Source organism: Helianthus annuus, chromosome 1 (genome assembly GCF_002127325.2).
Source record: "Helianthus annuus cultivar XRQ/B chromosome 1, HanXRQr2.0-SUNRISE, whole genome shotgun sequence".
Classification (NCBI taxonomy): domain Eukaryota; kingdom Viridiplantae; phylum Streptophyta; class Magnoliopsida; order Asterales; family Asteraceae; genus Helianthus; species Helianthus annuus.
The window spans coordinates 96,071,667-96,088,093 of NC_035433.2; the positions used below are offsets into that span (position 1 = coordinate 96,071,667).

Sequence of the window (16,427 nt, forward strand, 5' to 3'; positions counted from 1 at the left end):
TGCGGGCCGCGTACGAGTTCGTTTAAGTTAATGCGGGCCGCGAGCGATCTGGAATGTGGCACAGCCTGATGATGACACGTGTGATAACGCGTGTTGAACCTAGGTGGTGACCCGGATTAGCTACGCCTAGACCCCTAGGCCATGCGGGCCGCGTAAGCTTTGGCCCATATCCCACGCGGCCCGCGAGAGGGTGCGATTACAGCCCTATAAATAGAAGGCAACGGGCCTTCAGTCTGTCGTTCATTTCCTTTCTTTCTTTCTAAGTTTCTGTAGTGGCGTTACTATACCCGGGCATTATACCCCTTAAAATAGCGAGGTTTTGCTATGATGTAAGTATTATAACCCCTGGAAACGTATTAGATACGCTGCCCGATTGATCTAGGGTTCCGTAACGGCTGTCGTGGTTCTGCCCGACGTAGTCGTTGGAATGCCGTCTCGGGGAGGGTATTACTAATGTTAAAATGGGTTATTATACTAACACACGTGCATTTGTGTAAATTATAGATTATTCCCAGGAATTCACTACTGAAAACCCTAAAATAGCAATGTGAGTAATCTCCTTTTTGTTAACAGTTTTTACAAAACCTTAACCTTTTTACAATGCAATTTAGCAGTTATTGAGTCTTTGTAATTCTACAATTACTGCCGGTATGTTGGGGTTTTGTATACAAAATGTGAGTAACGTTACCATTGGACGAAGAGTTAGCCAATGTGTAATATGACCCACAAGTCAGGATTGACAGTAATGAATGAGTAATTGCGTAGATATAAACATTGTAATCGCCCTCAATACTATTAAGTTTAAATTAAATTAACATTTCTTAATTAAACTGAGGTTCACTCACCAGTATTTCCCACTGACAAAATGTTTTTAAAATGCGTTTCAGGTAACACAATGTGAAAGCCAATTAGAAGCCAGCTGGACAGCACTGAAGGCTTGGAAAAGTGGCTATAAAAGTTACCTGAATAAAAGAAAGCGTTTATGTTAATAAAGTGGGATTTATCCCTGTAAATCAGTTTGTAATAAAAACTTGGGTTTTACCCATGTGTTTAATATTATAAAATATGGTGGTTTACTCTGATTTAATATTTCCTAACTACGGTCCTGAAGAAAATTTCCGCTGCAAAATTTAATAAATATCGTGATACCATCGAAACTGGTTCACAGCCGCCCGTTCCCGGGAACTAGGGATCGGGGGCTGTGACAACTGCCTGAGCCGAACTACCTTTGCCATCATCATCCACCGCCGTAGACGGCGGCGACGCAGCCGCCGGCATCACCACCAGCATCCTTCACCGTCACCAGTATTCTCGTCGTCATTCCATCATCATCAGAACAGAAAGAAGACAAATTCCAGGTCGATTAACACTTGGAATCTGAGACAAAAATCTTAAAAGAAACGAGAGAAGTGAGATGACTTTACCAAGATCTGTCGCCATCGATTCTCATTACCTCATCGTTAGTAATGACAGGTCATCATCGTTATTTCAATGGTAGCATCATCATCTTGTGTCCTTCACCACTTCAGCCCACCGCCACCACAGCCGTGAGCGGCGGCGGCGACGCCGTCAACACGAGAGAGAGACAGACAGATCGGAGAAGAGAAGAGAACGATCAGAAGAAAGAGGGAGAAGGTGGGTGAGGATTTGAGAAACTCCAGTCATCGGAGCTCTGATCAGACGGGAGAGATAAGGAAAAGGGTGAGCGACAAATTTGGGCTAAGTTTGTTGTTACAGTATAGTAAAGTAGTAAAGGTGAAATGACAAAAATACCCTCATGTGCAAGGCACAAGATCAGATTTAGCGAAGAAATTTAACTGAGTTAGGCTCAAAGGATAAAACGTGCTTGATTTTTAAACATAAAGGACAAAACTCGTCAATTTTAAACATAAAGGATACCGCCTGCAAAGAGGCATAAAGATAAAGGACAAAACTTGCAATTCACTCTATTAAAATTGAATATTTTACATATTTTGTTTTGAATTCTAGTGTGTGAAACAATAAACCTTACATTGTAACATTTTCATATACTTTTTAGGTTTTTAGGATTGTAAAAATGGGTGATTCTTTTTGTTCTACGTGTTCTCGTGTTCTGCATAGCATCTTCCCCTATATATATATATATATGTATATATATATATATATATATAGGGTGGGAGTTGGCTACAAAGTCCATTTTTTCTACAAAGTGTAAAAAGTCATAAAACACCATAATTTCAGCCATAAAACACACTCAAAACCCACAAATAACAAAGGAGATTACTAAAACACCATATTTGTGGGTTTTGTGTTGTCTTTTGGATGATAAGGCTTTGATTATCGAATGACTAATGTTAGTGTGTTTTATGTTGATTATCATGTTGTGTTTTATATTCATAGTTCTACGATGGTGTGTTTTGAAGTTTTTATGGACTGTTAATGTTTGGATATTATGTTTTAGTTATCTTCACTCTGTTATTTGTGGGTTTTGAGTGTGTTTTATGGCTGAAATTGTGGTGTTTTATGACTTTGTACACTTTGTAGGAAAAATGGACTTTGTAGCCGAACCCCACCCTATATATATATATATATATATATATATACATATATAGGAGAAAGTTTAAATGAGAACGCTAAATATCGCGAGAATCGTGAACGAATGAAAAAACATGAGAACTTGGTCAAAAATAATTCAAATTCAAAACTTTTTTTAAAATTTTCATTATTATTCGAATACAATGTTAGAAACTAAATTTTCACGTTTAAATTTACGTGAATTCGTAAATAACGAAAATTTACACATGTGTAAGTTTGTCATTTACACGTATGTATTACACATGTGTAAAAAATCTAGTAAGAGTGATTTTGAGAAGAAAAATGAATTATGGTTTTGATTGCTTTTTTCATTCGTTCTCACGGTTCTCACTATATTTAGAGTTCTCAAGATAACCCTCCCCTATATATATATATATATATATATATATATATATATATATATATATATATATATATATATATATATATATATATATATATATATATATATATATATATAGGAACAAGATGTGGAGAGAACGCCTCAAAGTGTGAGAACGGTGAGAACGATTCTCAGCCACAAGATCTTAGTGGTTTGTGGCTGAGATTGATGCGGTGGCATTTTTGTAAATAGTAGGGGCCTTGGAACTACCAGGAGGGGTAAAATAGGAAGATCCAAACAAAGGTGCACATGCTAATCACATGTCATTTTCCCCATCATATTTAAACAAAAATAACTTTTTTATACATGATTATTTTTCGAAAAAAATACACCATAAAACTCAGCGTTTTTTTATCTTTTCAACGAGTATACTATTGATATACTTTTCGAAAAAAATTAATTGGGTTTTATGGAGTTTTTCTGAACTGAGTGTTTTATGGCTTTTTAGACTATGTATTTTCATTAGCTTTTTTCTAAACTAGGTGTTTTTATGGTGTTTTAACTATGTATTTTCATGGCATTTTTCTGAACTGAGTGTTTTATGGCGTTTTCAACTGAGATTTTTCATTGCGTTTTTCTGAACTAGGTGTTTTATGGCGTTTTTAACTGGGTATTTTTATAGCGTTTTTCTGAATTGGTGTTTTTATGGCGTTTTATTTGAATATCCAGTTCATGTGAGTTGGTTTTTTGACAATATTACCCCTTAGTGTAATTCAGCATCAATGCCACATGTCACCACCAAAATGTTTTCACCGTTTTCACACTTTTCACCGTTCTCTCTAAATCCTGACCCTATATATATAGGGGATGGATTATGAGAAAACTAGTTTAAATAAGAAAACCAAAAAACTAACTAAAAAAACCTAAAAAACAGACCAAAATTATTTTCTACATTTTTTTATGAAAAAATCGCTATTTTTTAAATATGAAAAAAAATTAAAAAAAAAATTGTACTACACATGTGCACTAATACGGAAAGCCAAAACCACTTAACCCACCCCCCACTAACACACCCAAAAACCTAAACCCCCACCCCCCCCCCAAATAAAAAAAAAAAAACCGAAATTCACCCTCCCTAAACATAAACTCGAAAAAAACCTATACCCCCCACCCCCAACACCCAAAAACCTAAACCCCCTCCACCCCACACCCAAAAACCTAATCCTAATCCTAAAACTACAAAAAAAAAAAAAAAAAAAAACTAACCCTAAAAGCTAAACTAGACTCAAAAAGCTAATTTTAAGCATGTAATGCACATGTGTAGTACACATATAATGCACATGTGCAGTACATGTTTTTTTTCTGAAATTTTTTATATATAAAAAATAGCGATTTTTTATAAAAGATTGTAAAAAAAAATTGGTATGTTTTTTTTGCCTTTTTTAGGCCTTTTTAGTTACTTTTCTAGTTTTCTCATTTATATGTAGTTTTCTCATGATCATCTCCTTATATATATATATATATATATATATATAGTGGAGGGTTCAAATGAGAAGAATTTTTTTGTAAGAAGAAAACAGAAGAAGTTTCAACCAATAAGAATGTTTCATTTTACTTCATTTAATATTTGCATTTAATTTTAATATAAGGATATATTGGTAAACTTACATAAATAATTAATTTGTATTCTTCCTCTTTAATAACTAATTAAATTAAATTTGTAACTCCTTTTCAAAATATATACTTTTTCCAAATTAAAAAAAAAACTTAATTTAAGTGTAGAATAAATTACTAGTTGTGTAGGATAAATTACGAGTTGTGTAAGATATATTTCGAGGCGTGTAGGATAAATTTCGACTGTGTAGGATAAAATTCTATAATTTGTAGGATATATGTAGGAAAATTTTGATATGTGTAGGTTTTGTAGATTATATGTAGGATAATTAATGATTAGTTGACTAATTAATTAAAGAGTGAAAATTAATGATATGAGTTATAATTGAAATAGTATTTTACTAATATGTCCCTTTCTTCTTTTTCTTCTCACATTAAATTTCTTCTCAAATGAACCTTCCCCTATATATATATATATATATATATATATATATATATATATATATATATATATATATATATATATATATAGGGTATGAGTTGGCTACAAAGACAACTTTTCCTACAAAGTATAGGAAGGCATATCCTTGTGACATATGGCAGTTAGTTATTTTAATTAAAAGGGCATCAATGAAATTTGATAATTATTTTATTTATGGAATATATTATATCCTAAACTAACTAATGGGAATTTAAAGAAGCTAAATATCTATTTGATTTCAAATGTGACGGTTATCAATGATTATAATATAATCGCTACAACATATTCACATTCAATTCGTATTTCATCTAGTTCGTCACATTGTGTTTTACCACTAAAACACACTACTATGAACACATCTACGTTGTGTTTTAGCAGCTAGTAACTAAGTCGTCACGTTATGATTTAGTAGTTAGTAACTGTAACTGGTTCATCACATTGTGTTTTATCATAAAAAAATTCTTGACGCTATGTTTTAGCAATCAGTCACTAGTTCGTCAAATTGTGTTTATCACTAAAACACACTACTATGAACACGTCTAAATTTGATTTATCGTTATTTTTGGTATGGTTTGGTGTTTTCGAATGTGAGGAATTAGAGGAGAGAGAAAATCACGACGATTATGGAGGTGGTTTTATGATTGTTAGTTATTTACTTATTTAAAATAAGTTAAATGACAAATTTACTCCCAATCAATTAAATTAGCCTATTTTTAAGACACATATATTATCAAAATGATCTCAACCATCAAACACACTCATCCAGTGGTCAAGATCACTTCCTACACTTTGTAAGAAAAACACACTTTGTAGAGGAACCCCACCCTATATATAGGGAGAGGATCATGAGAAAACTACATCTAAATGAGAAAACTAGAAAACTAACTAAAAAAGACTAAAGAAAGCTAAAAAACATATCAATTTTTTTTTACAATTTTTTATAAAGAATCACTATTTTTTGTATATAAAAAAATTTTCAAAAAAAAAAGTTTGTTGTACTGCAAATGTGCCTTATATGTGTACTACACATGTGCATTATATCCGTAATAGTGCACATGTGCAATACAACAAAAAGAAAAAAAATTTATTTTTTTAATGTTTTTTCCATGCATAAAATATAGCGATTTTTTATAAAAAAAATGTAAAAAAAATTGGTATATTTTTTAGGCTTTTTTAGTTAGTTTTTTTGTTTTCTCATTTAAACTAGTTTTCTCATGATCCATCCCCTATATATATATATATATATATATATATATATATATATATATATATATATATATATATATATATATATATATATATATATATATATATATATATATATATATATATATACTAGAAGGAAACTTGCGCGATGCGGCGGCGTCGACAATTTACAACGCGGTAGTCGTTTTTTTGTTAGTTTATTAATTCTCTCGTGATATGTTGTATAATATGTATGTCAGATTTCTTATAAGTACCATCGGTGTGGTCTATCTATGGGTATTATATAGTAATACTATGTAAAATGTGAAAATAGTGCTTGCATGAATGTTACTTAATTGATCTATCTCTATAAATAACTTTGTAAAATCAAAACTCCTTCAAAGAAATATGACAGTTTGAAAACTTAATAAGATGAACATGATGTTTCAAGAATAGAAATTTATAAGTTCAAACAAATTTAGTGTTGAAACAAAAAAGTTGTATGAGGTGTTTCCATAATACAATAGCATTGACAAGCCATTGATCACCACAACTGTTGATTTGGCATCTGAGCCATACACCATGAGGAACCAAATTCATCCTCTAGACTTGGTAAATGGACACGAGTCTTCAAAATTCTTGTAAAATCTCAATAATGGTAGGAAATTCACGTGATGCGGCAGCGGAAATTTATAACGCGATACTTTTTTTCTATTAGTTTATGAATTCTCATGATGTGTACACACCTTCGTTGCTTGCTTTTGACATACTAAAAATAGCCAATGGTACTCAGTTTTGTTATTAAATACTTATATTTATTATTTATATTCCATAAATATGGTTATTACGGTTATAATATCTATTTTACAAGAACAAAGATACACTATTAAAGTATTAAGACCAAGTTTATGAATTACTGTCATTTATGGAAAATTTATAGTTTTAAAGTATTAACATAAAAAACATAAACAAATAGTTACACGGGTTGTGTGTTCATAGGCGGATGCACCTGACAATAGTACCGGTACCAAAAGTCGTCAAATAAACACAAGCTAGGGATGAAGTACATGTTTGTTTGGGCGGACTTTTGGCCTGACAAATCCAATGAACCATACTCAGTGACATGTATGATTTTTTAATATAAGCCAATAAACCATCCCACCACGTAACTTAATTTTACATGACCCAAACAAATTCAAAAACATAAACTATTCGACCAAGAAGTCTGATTTCACAAAAAGTCTTCTTTTTGCAGTCATACACCGAAAGGAGTACCTATATATCAACAAAAACAAAAAGTAAAAATGTAGAGCTCATGAAAGGTGTACCAAAACAGAGAAAAGTATGATTCAAAAACATACCCAATATATGTGAGATGTTTGCAATCTCTTATTTTTGAAGTTTTATTTCACAAAACAATCTTCTTTTTGCAGTCACATACCAAAAAAAGTGTACCTATTTATCACCAAAAATAAATAAGAGAGTATAAACCTCAAAATGCATGAAAGGTGTACCTTTTTTTGAACGGCCAATGCATAAACCAGGATTTAGGAAAATCAACACTCAAAGTTGACATTCTATATCAACTAAAGAAAAGTACAAAATTATTAGAAAATATATACCTTCGATGTAGAAACGATGCGGGACACAACAATAGGATCACCTCCTACACGTTTAAATTACACAAATTAGGCCATATTTATAGAAAAAAAGAGAAAAATTGGCCTTGCATACATGGGTATGATTACTTAAAACTTGTGTGGTATAAGCCTTGCACATTTTAAATTATTCAAATGGTTCTAATTAAGTGGGTTGATATTTATGTAGTTCAACTTAATCGAGCACTTTGATATATTCAAAAAATGATTTAGATAGTTTACTTACTGTTGGAACACGACTGTTAACAAGGTTAAGTTTTAAATTACCTCTAAAGAGCGTTGAAACACAAGTGGTCCAAAATATCTTTAGTTGCAAATTTATCACCATCAAGAGGAACAATACGCACCTTGAAGCTTGCAACCCTTGACCAGGAGGACTATGACAATCCATGTTTTCCTCCCAACTCTATTTGTATAAATACAATAAATACATACAATAAGTTCTTTACCAATTAATAAGGGTACAAAATGATGCGTAATCACACAGACCGATTATATTAAGAGTAAAAAATACCTACAACCGAAGAGTGTGTAAGATAAAGTTCCTAACATACCATACTCCCCTTTGAAAAGAAAAGTTATCCCAGATGGTATGAAATCAAGTATGAAAACTTGATCATAGTTGAGAATGCTAGACTCACTTGGATCATTAGCAACAATAAGAAACCATTGATGCAATTCCCATGCTTCTTCCTCTATGGAATTTAAGCCGCCTATATGCAACCAACTGCTAAATGTCTCGTTCCCATTTGCAAACAATTCACCTTTAAGAAGCAGATCTCTCTTCCCACTAACCGTATCACTAACACTGTCAATTTTGCGGCATTTACAACTTAACGACCTAAAAAGATCACTAAACCTAAAATAGAGAACACATGAATTAATGTAAAAAGTTCAACTTACATAAAATCTTATCATCAAGACGGGCATTTGGATGAAACACTGAGAGCGCATGAACAAACTATTCAAAGCCCAAAATCCTATTATGTGTCAAAGTGGTCAAACACCTGGGTTTCAAAAATATTTTTATAAATTAAACGACAAAATAAATAAAGTACTTGGTTTTCAAAGCAGATACACAAATTCAATAAAACCAACATCTGATGTTTTTTTAAACCAGATGCACATCTTATATACTTCAACAATTTGATATTGAATAAGGGTGTGTTTGGATATTTCAGCAATTTAGAGTTGGTAATTTACAACCATTTTTTTATAAATGGGTCAATATGGGTTTATGCTTTATCATTAGCACCGCAAACAGGTCAAAAATAACTAAAAAAGACATGTGCTGAACAATTAAAAAACTGCCCATAAGTCTAGTTTTAATGCCAAAAATCTTCATAAATTTTTTTTTCAAAACGAAATTATTATTACTGAAATTATACAATTTTTTTGATCATAAATGGCAGCTAATTGTTTATTAATAATCAGAAATTTAGGACAAAATGTGTTTAATGTCAACCCCACTCATTAGATGATTCAGAAAAAAAAAAAAAAAAAACCGTTTACCCTTTACAGCTTGCTCAGTTGTAACCTATAGAAGTATTGTCTATTAGAAGATATAAGCTAGATATTTTATATTAAGTATATGTCACGCATTATGTTAGGATAAGTTTTATTATTTTATGTCATGGGTCATGTCGGTTTTCTGGTAACCGGTTATGTATATATGTAAAACAATAGTGAATGTGCAGGGTTACCAATTTCTGAATACAGAACACAAATTCGTTTTCTCTCAAAACCCTAATATTCAATCATACTCAATAAAGTGGTATCAGAGCCACACCGATCCAAACAACAACATCGAATCCTCAAATCATTCAAAACAAAACACAGAATTTCAATCGTTCTTAACCATGACAACAACGAACGGAGGCATACAGACCCAGATTCCGAAATTACTTGGCCAAAATTACTACCACTGGCATATTCAAATGAAAGTTTTGTTAGAATCACAAGAGCTTTGGATTATGGTGGAAGAAGGATACAACGATCTGCCGAATAATGCTTCAGATAATGATCGGGATGCACATAGGGAAAAAGTTAAGAAAGACAAGAAAGCCCTGCATATAATTTTTCAAGCGGTTAACGAAAGTGTATTCGAAAGAATCGCAATGTGCAGAACTTCTAAGGAAGCATGGGACGTGTTACACAAGGCATATAGAGGGGAACGAAGAGTAAAAACGGTAAAACTCCAAACTCTAAGATGTGAATTCGATGCACTTAGAATGAAAGAAAACGAGACAGTAGAAGAATATATGAATAGAATAACTGTCATAGTAAATCAGTTACGTTTAAATGAAGAAAATATTACTGAACAACGCGTTGTTGAAAAAATCCTTCGAAGTCTCACAAGAAAATATGAATCGGTAGTGGTGGCAATAGAGGAATCGAAGGATTTAACAACAGTTTCTACAGAAGAACTCTTAGGCATCCTTCAATCACACGAACTAAGGATGAAACAATACGATGACTCCCCAATAGAACAGGCATTCCAAATACAGAGTAATAATAGTGACCGAACACGACAAAACAGATCTGATTTTGGAAATAGAGGACGAGGTAGAGGGAGAGGAAGGTTCAATGCATTAATACGATGTTATAACTGTCAGAAAATAGGGCACACGGCCAGATTCTGCCAACAAAGAGATACAATCAACCAAAGTGAAAATGCATTATTACACGAGGAAGATCATGAAGAAAAGAGTGATGAAGCAACAATGTTTATGATATTTAACATGGAGGAAATAACCAAAGATGATTGCTGGTATTTAGATAGTGGATGTAGCAATCATATGACAGGAAATAAGAGGTTATTTATTACACTAGATGAAACCGAAAGAAGGGAAGTAAGAACAGGAGACAATAAGAAACTGGAGGTGTTAGGATGTGGAGATGTCTCAATCAAAGTTAAAGGATTAAACAGGAAAGTTCCAAATGTTTTCTACGTACAAGGGTTAAAACACAATCTCTTAAGTGTAGGACAATTAGTACAAAAAGGGTATGAAGTAAAGTTTGTAGACCAAGAATGCACCATCAAAGATCCAACAGGTTCAAGCATCAGTTCAGTTAGGATGACTGGGAACAAGATGTTTCCGTTAAATCTAAATCAGGACTTGATACCAAGGGTCTGTAACGTTATGACACAAGATATGGCCACGTTATGGCATCGAAGATTCGGACATATAAGTTTCGACACACTACATAACATAGGAGTAAAAGAAACAGTTAAAGGGTTACCAAGATCAATCAAGCCAACAAGCAACATATGTGAAGGATGTGTGTTTGGCAAAAATGCCAGAAAATCCTTCCCTAAACATGCAAAATGGCATGCGGACAAACCACTGCAATTGGTTCACTCTGACATATGTGGACCCATGAGAACCATGTCGATAGGAGGCTGCAAATACTTCATTACCTTTATAGACGATTTTTCAAGGAAGACCTGGGTATATTTTCTAAAACTAAAGTCAGAAGCATTAAACTATTTCAAATTATTCAAGAGAATGGTTGAGAATCAAGTTAATTACACATTAAAGACCCTTCGAACAGATCGAGGTGGAGAATATTGTAGTAATGATTTCCAAACATTTTTAAAGGAAAATGGAATACGTCATCAGTTAACTACTAGTTATACGCCACAACAGAATGGTGTAGCAGAACGGAAGAATAGAACTATTATGGAACTTAGCAGGAGTATGATTAAAACAAAACATTTATCTCATTCATACTGGGCGGAAGCTGTGGCATGTGCTACATACCTCTTAAACAGAGCAAGTACTAAGAGTGTGCCAAACAAGACCCCACAAGAAGTATGGAGTGGAAATAAACCAAGTATAGGACATCTACGAGTTTTTGGATGTGTAGCCTATGCTCACATTCCAAAACAACACAGAGGAAAACTAGATGATAAGGCAGAGAAGGCAATTTTCGTGGGGTACAGTGAACATAGTAAGGCTTATAAATTACATAATCCAGTGACTAATAAAATCATTATTAGTAGGGATGTAGTATTTGATGAAAATCAAGAATGAGGTGACAGTTTAGCAAGTAATGACTACACACACATTCAACTGGATGACTCAAGTAATAATGAAATAAGTCCGGAGGTGAATGCATCACAAGAGATACCAGCATCAGAGACTGTTAATCAAGTTAATGATATCAACAGCAATGGGGAGACCGAAGGTGAACAGAGTCCTCTGACAGAAAGTGTGCAGAATAGTGAAGAATCGAACGAACAGATAAGCAATCAAAACGAGACTGATTCATCGTCATCATCCTCAGAAAATGAAGAGCTGCAGACTCGAGATATAAGAGAAATATATCAAAACTCTCATCCTCTCAATGAAGCACAAGTAAATGATTTATATAATAGAAATCAAATGGAAAACATTAGTGATGTAGTAGATTTCATGTTATATGCTGATGCTGATCCCATATCTTATGATGAAGCCTTCAAAGATAAGAAATGGAGAGATGCTATGGATAGAGAGATACAATCCATACAGAAAAATGGCACATGGGAACTAGTAAACCCACCGAAGAATCAGAAACCAATCGGAGTCAAATAGATATATAAAACCAAATATGATGAACATGGTAGGGTGAGCAACTATAAAGCACGGTTAGTGGCCAAGGGTTATAGTAAAAAATACGGAGTTGACTATCAAGAAGTTTTTGCACCTGTGATCAGATTCGATACGATTAGAATAGTTCTAGCACTAGCAGCAAGTCATGAATGGCAATTACATCAAATGGATGTAAAAACGGCATTCTTAAATGGGAAGTTGACAGAACAAGTGTATTTAGAACAACCTGAAGGGTATGTTAAGAAAGGTGAAGAACAAAAGGTATGTTATTTAAAAAAGGCCTTATACGGTTTAAAGCAAGCACCAAGAGCTTGGTACAGTAGGATAGATGGGTACTTTACAGCAAACGGTTTCATAAAGAGTGTGTATGAACATACTCTCTTTATCAAGATTACTGACAAGACGCGGATAATAGTATGTCTTTACGTGGATGATCTAATATTAGCCAGTGACTCCATAAAGATGATAGAACAGTTAAAAAACTCAATGAAGAGTGAGTTCGAGATGACTGACTTAGGAATACTTCACTACTTTCTTGGCATGGAAGTCAATTATGATAATGGTAACATCAGTCTTACCCAGAAGAAATATGCCAAGAATTTGCTGAAAAGATTCAATATGGAAAGGTGTCATGAGATCAAAACACCAATGGAATATGGACTTAAACTGTCAAAAGATGATCCAAGTGAAGAAGTGAATCTGAACTTATATCGGAGTTTAGTGGGCTCGCTGATGTATCTTACTAATACAAGGCCGGATATCATGTTTGCTGTAAATAAAATAAGTCAGTTTATGGAAAAGCTAAATCGGAATCACTGGGAAGCAGGAAAGAGGATATTAAGATATGTCAAAGGGACGCTGAACCATGGAATAATTTACTCGAAAGGAAGTAAAGGAAAATTAGTTGGTTTTAGTGATAGTGACTATGCGGGAAGTGTAGATGACAGCAAAAGCACATCCGGTTATGTTTTTAATCTCGGCTCAGGGGCTATCGCATGGCAATCAAGAAAGCAAAAGGTTGTGGCACTCTCATCAACAGAAGCTGAATATATAGCATTATCATTAGCCGGATGTCAAGCATTATGGGTTAAAGGAATCCTAAATTCTTTGCAAATGCATATGGATGGACCTCCAACAATTTTATGTGACAATAAGTCGACCATATGCCTAGCAAAAGATCCTGTGTATCACGGAAAAAGCAAGCATATTAGAGTAAAGTATCATTTCATTCGTGAACTGATCAAGAATGATGAGATTGAAGTAAGGTTCTGTACTACAAAGGAACAAGCTGCAGATATTTTAACAAAGGCCTTGCAGCCAAAGGAGTTTCTTCGTCTCAAAGATCTTCTACACATTACATCCGTCTAGCTTACGGGAGGGTATTAGAAGATATAAGCTAGATATTATATATTAAGTATATGTCACGCATTATGTTAGGATAAGTTTTATATGTCATGGGTCATGTCGGTTTTCTGGTAACCGGTTATGTATATATGTAAAACAATAGTGAATGTGCAGGGTTACCAATTTCTGAATACAGAACACAAATTCGTTTTCTCTCAAAACCCTAATATTCAATCATACTCAATATTTTCCATAATATAACTATCACGGTTATCGTCATCCATAAAGTGACCAGTGTTGCTGAATCCCCATCGACTTTAGTTGAATCAAAATATGAAGAACCACCTGATCACATGGAAATGAACGTTGCCGAATCTTTATACAAAGAAACTTACGAGATGGTACCATCTGAAGATGAAGCAAACAAGTTTCTACAATCAAATAAAAGAAATCCTGCACATGACAGCTGGGAGGGCTATTATATGCGAACTTGTTGTACGACAAATCACTGCAAGAAAATTCGCCTTGTTAATCATCAGTCTATTCAACAACCAAACAAGGGGACTTGTCCCAGTTGCAATTTTTACATTCGCAATGCACATATAACATGGAATGCAAATCTATCAAAAAAACCAAGTATTGGCCGTTTTACATTCGATAAAGTTACATATCATCTCCAAAAGTGAGCATCCAATCAGGCACTTTTCCAGATAGCAAGTTTCCAGTAAGATAGCTAAAAGTTCATAATAATTTCCAGTAAGTAAGATGTATGTGGGTTAACAAATACGTTAGAGTGAAATACTTACATGAAGTCGGTGCGGTTTAGTTCAGCGAACCCTATAGGAATGGATCCATTAAGCTTGTTAAAGCTGAAGTCTCTGAGAGAACAATAGAATTAACGATGGTATGAAGTTTTGTGAATTTGTAATTTATAGAACTAACCAAATAAAAATAAATTGAATAGTCTTTTCTTAACCCAGCTGTAACAAGAGAAGAAACCAGTAACACTCAATTATAAAGAAGCGAATCAACTTATAGGTTCTTGAAACGCGTTGTACTACTAAAGGGTGCAATGGAGGTGTCTCGCCCTCTCAAATCACTGATTCTCCTGCATTTCTTGACTCAGCCAACACATATATTTGACCAATGTTGCAACCAAAATAAAGAATATATAAAAGAAATTACTAACAAGTCTGTTAGGCTTTCCAATAGAGTAATGTTAGAAGGTATTGGCCCCTCCATTCCACTGGCCTGAATCCTTCTGTTATTCAGAAGCTTCAATTAAATATAATATGTATATACAACAACTATAAAAGAAACTGTGACAACCCGAACTTTCAAGGTTTGTGCTTTTTAGTCGTGTGATCCCGATTTCTCTTTATTCCTTCTTGACACGTTCTTATTATACTAATTGTTGCGCATTGAGATAATAAACTAGTTAAACCTAAATGTTTGGGCCACACACACAGCGTATAGTTGGGTCGCGCACACGTTAATGGGCTAGGCACCTACATCTCGGTTATCTCATAATCTAACAACCGAATCACTTGAAGTCCAACCCACCTCATGTAGTGATTGGCATGTACTCCTTCGGCCAATAACAATTGGAGTGCAAACCGAGCCCACACACCCCTTGAGCCCACATGTCCTTTATGTTATATTACGTGAAACATGTGGAGGTGCCCATAACTTCCTGATCACGTATACAAGATTGCAACCCTAGTTTCCCTTCTATTTCTCCTTCTTGTTTGCGACGACAGGAACCCCTAATCCTCTCAAATCTTCGGCGACACCTCCTTTCAAGATTAATGTTCCTTCTCGGTGCTAACAATTTCCCAACCTCTCATAGACTGGTTAGCATACTTATCTTGTATTAATCGAATCTATGTGAACTGCATGATGTTGTGTTTTGTTTGTTGAGATCGTATGGAACATCTTTAGAATCGTCCATGTATGAAAATTGATAGGGACCATGCAAATCGTATGAACTAGAATCAATAACGAGTATGTAACTTATGATTTAATGTTTTGGATATATAATGGTGATTGATGATGTATACGTCCGATATAACTGTGCTTATAATAATCGTGATTAATGATGTATATGTCTGGTATAATTGTGATCGATGCATGAGAACTGATGTTGGCCGATAGCATGGAGTCATAGGATAGGGTTGGTTAATAAATGTTAGTAATGATCCGATGATAATACTGTTATATGTTTGTTGCTATGTGTGTTGATTAGATCGAGTATTGTCGCTGAACACATTAGCCTTCCTATTGGACCTCATGGTTTGTAAATGAATTGATTTTAGATAATGGCCAACATCATAATTAATGCTCTTAAAGGTAATTGGGTCGCATACTGTGGTTTAGAAAATTAATTGGACCGATTGTATTTTTTAGCTGATGTTCACATGGGCTAATTTCTTTATTGTTGAAATTTGAAAAGAAACAATTTAATTTTATTAACAAAATAACTTAAGCGGAATTCATTAAATGACTGAAAGGTGTGCACATGGCCGATTTCTTGACTGACATCATCTGAATTTATGGCATTCACATTTGAATATAGACATTCACATTTTAATATAGAGTACAGACATAATGTGAACTAAATAGGACAAAGTGATTCCATTAAATGATGGATTAAA

The 16,427-nt window shown here is 33.8% G+C and overlaps 1 non-coding gene across 1 annotated transcript; it reads right to left on the reverse strand.

The window, feature by feature from the left end:
- Positions 1-6,672: 6,672 nt before the first annotated feature.
- LOC118483115 lies at positions 6,673-6,790 on the reverse strand. Its single transcript, XR_004869606.1, has one exon. It is a non-coding gene; the product is annotated as a small nucleolar RNA snoR80 (small nucleolar RNA).
- Positions 6,791-16,427: the final 9,637 nt, after the last annotated feature.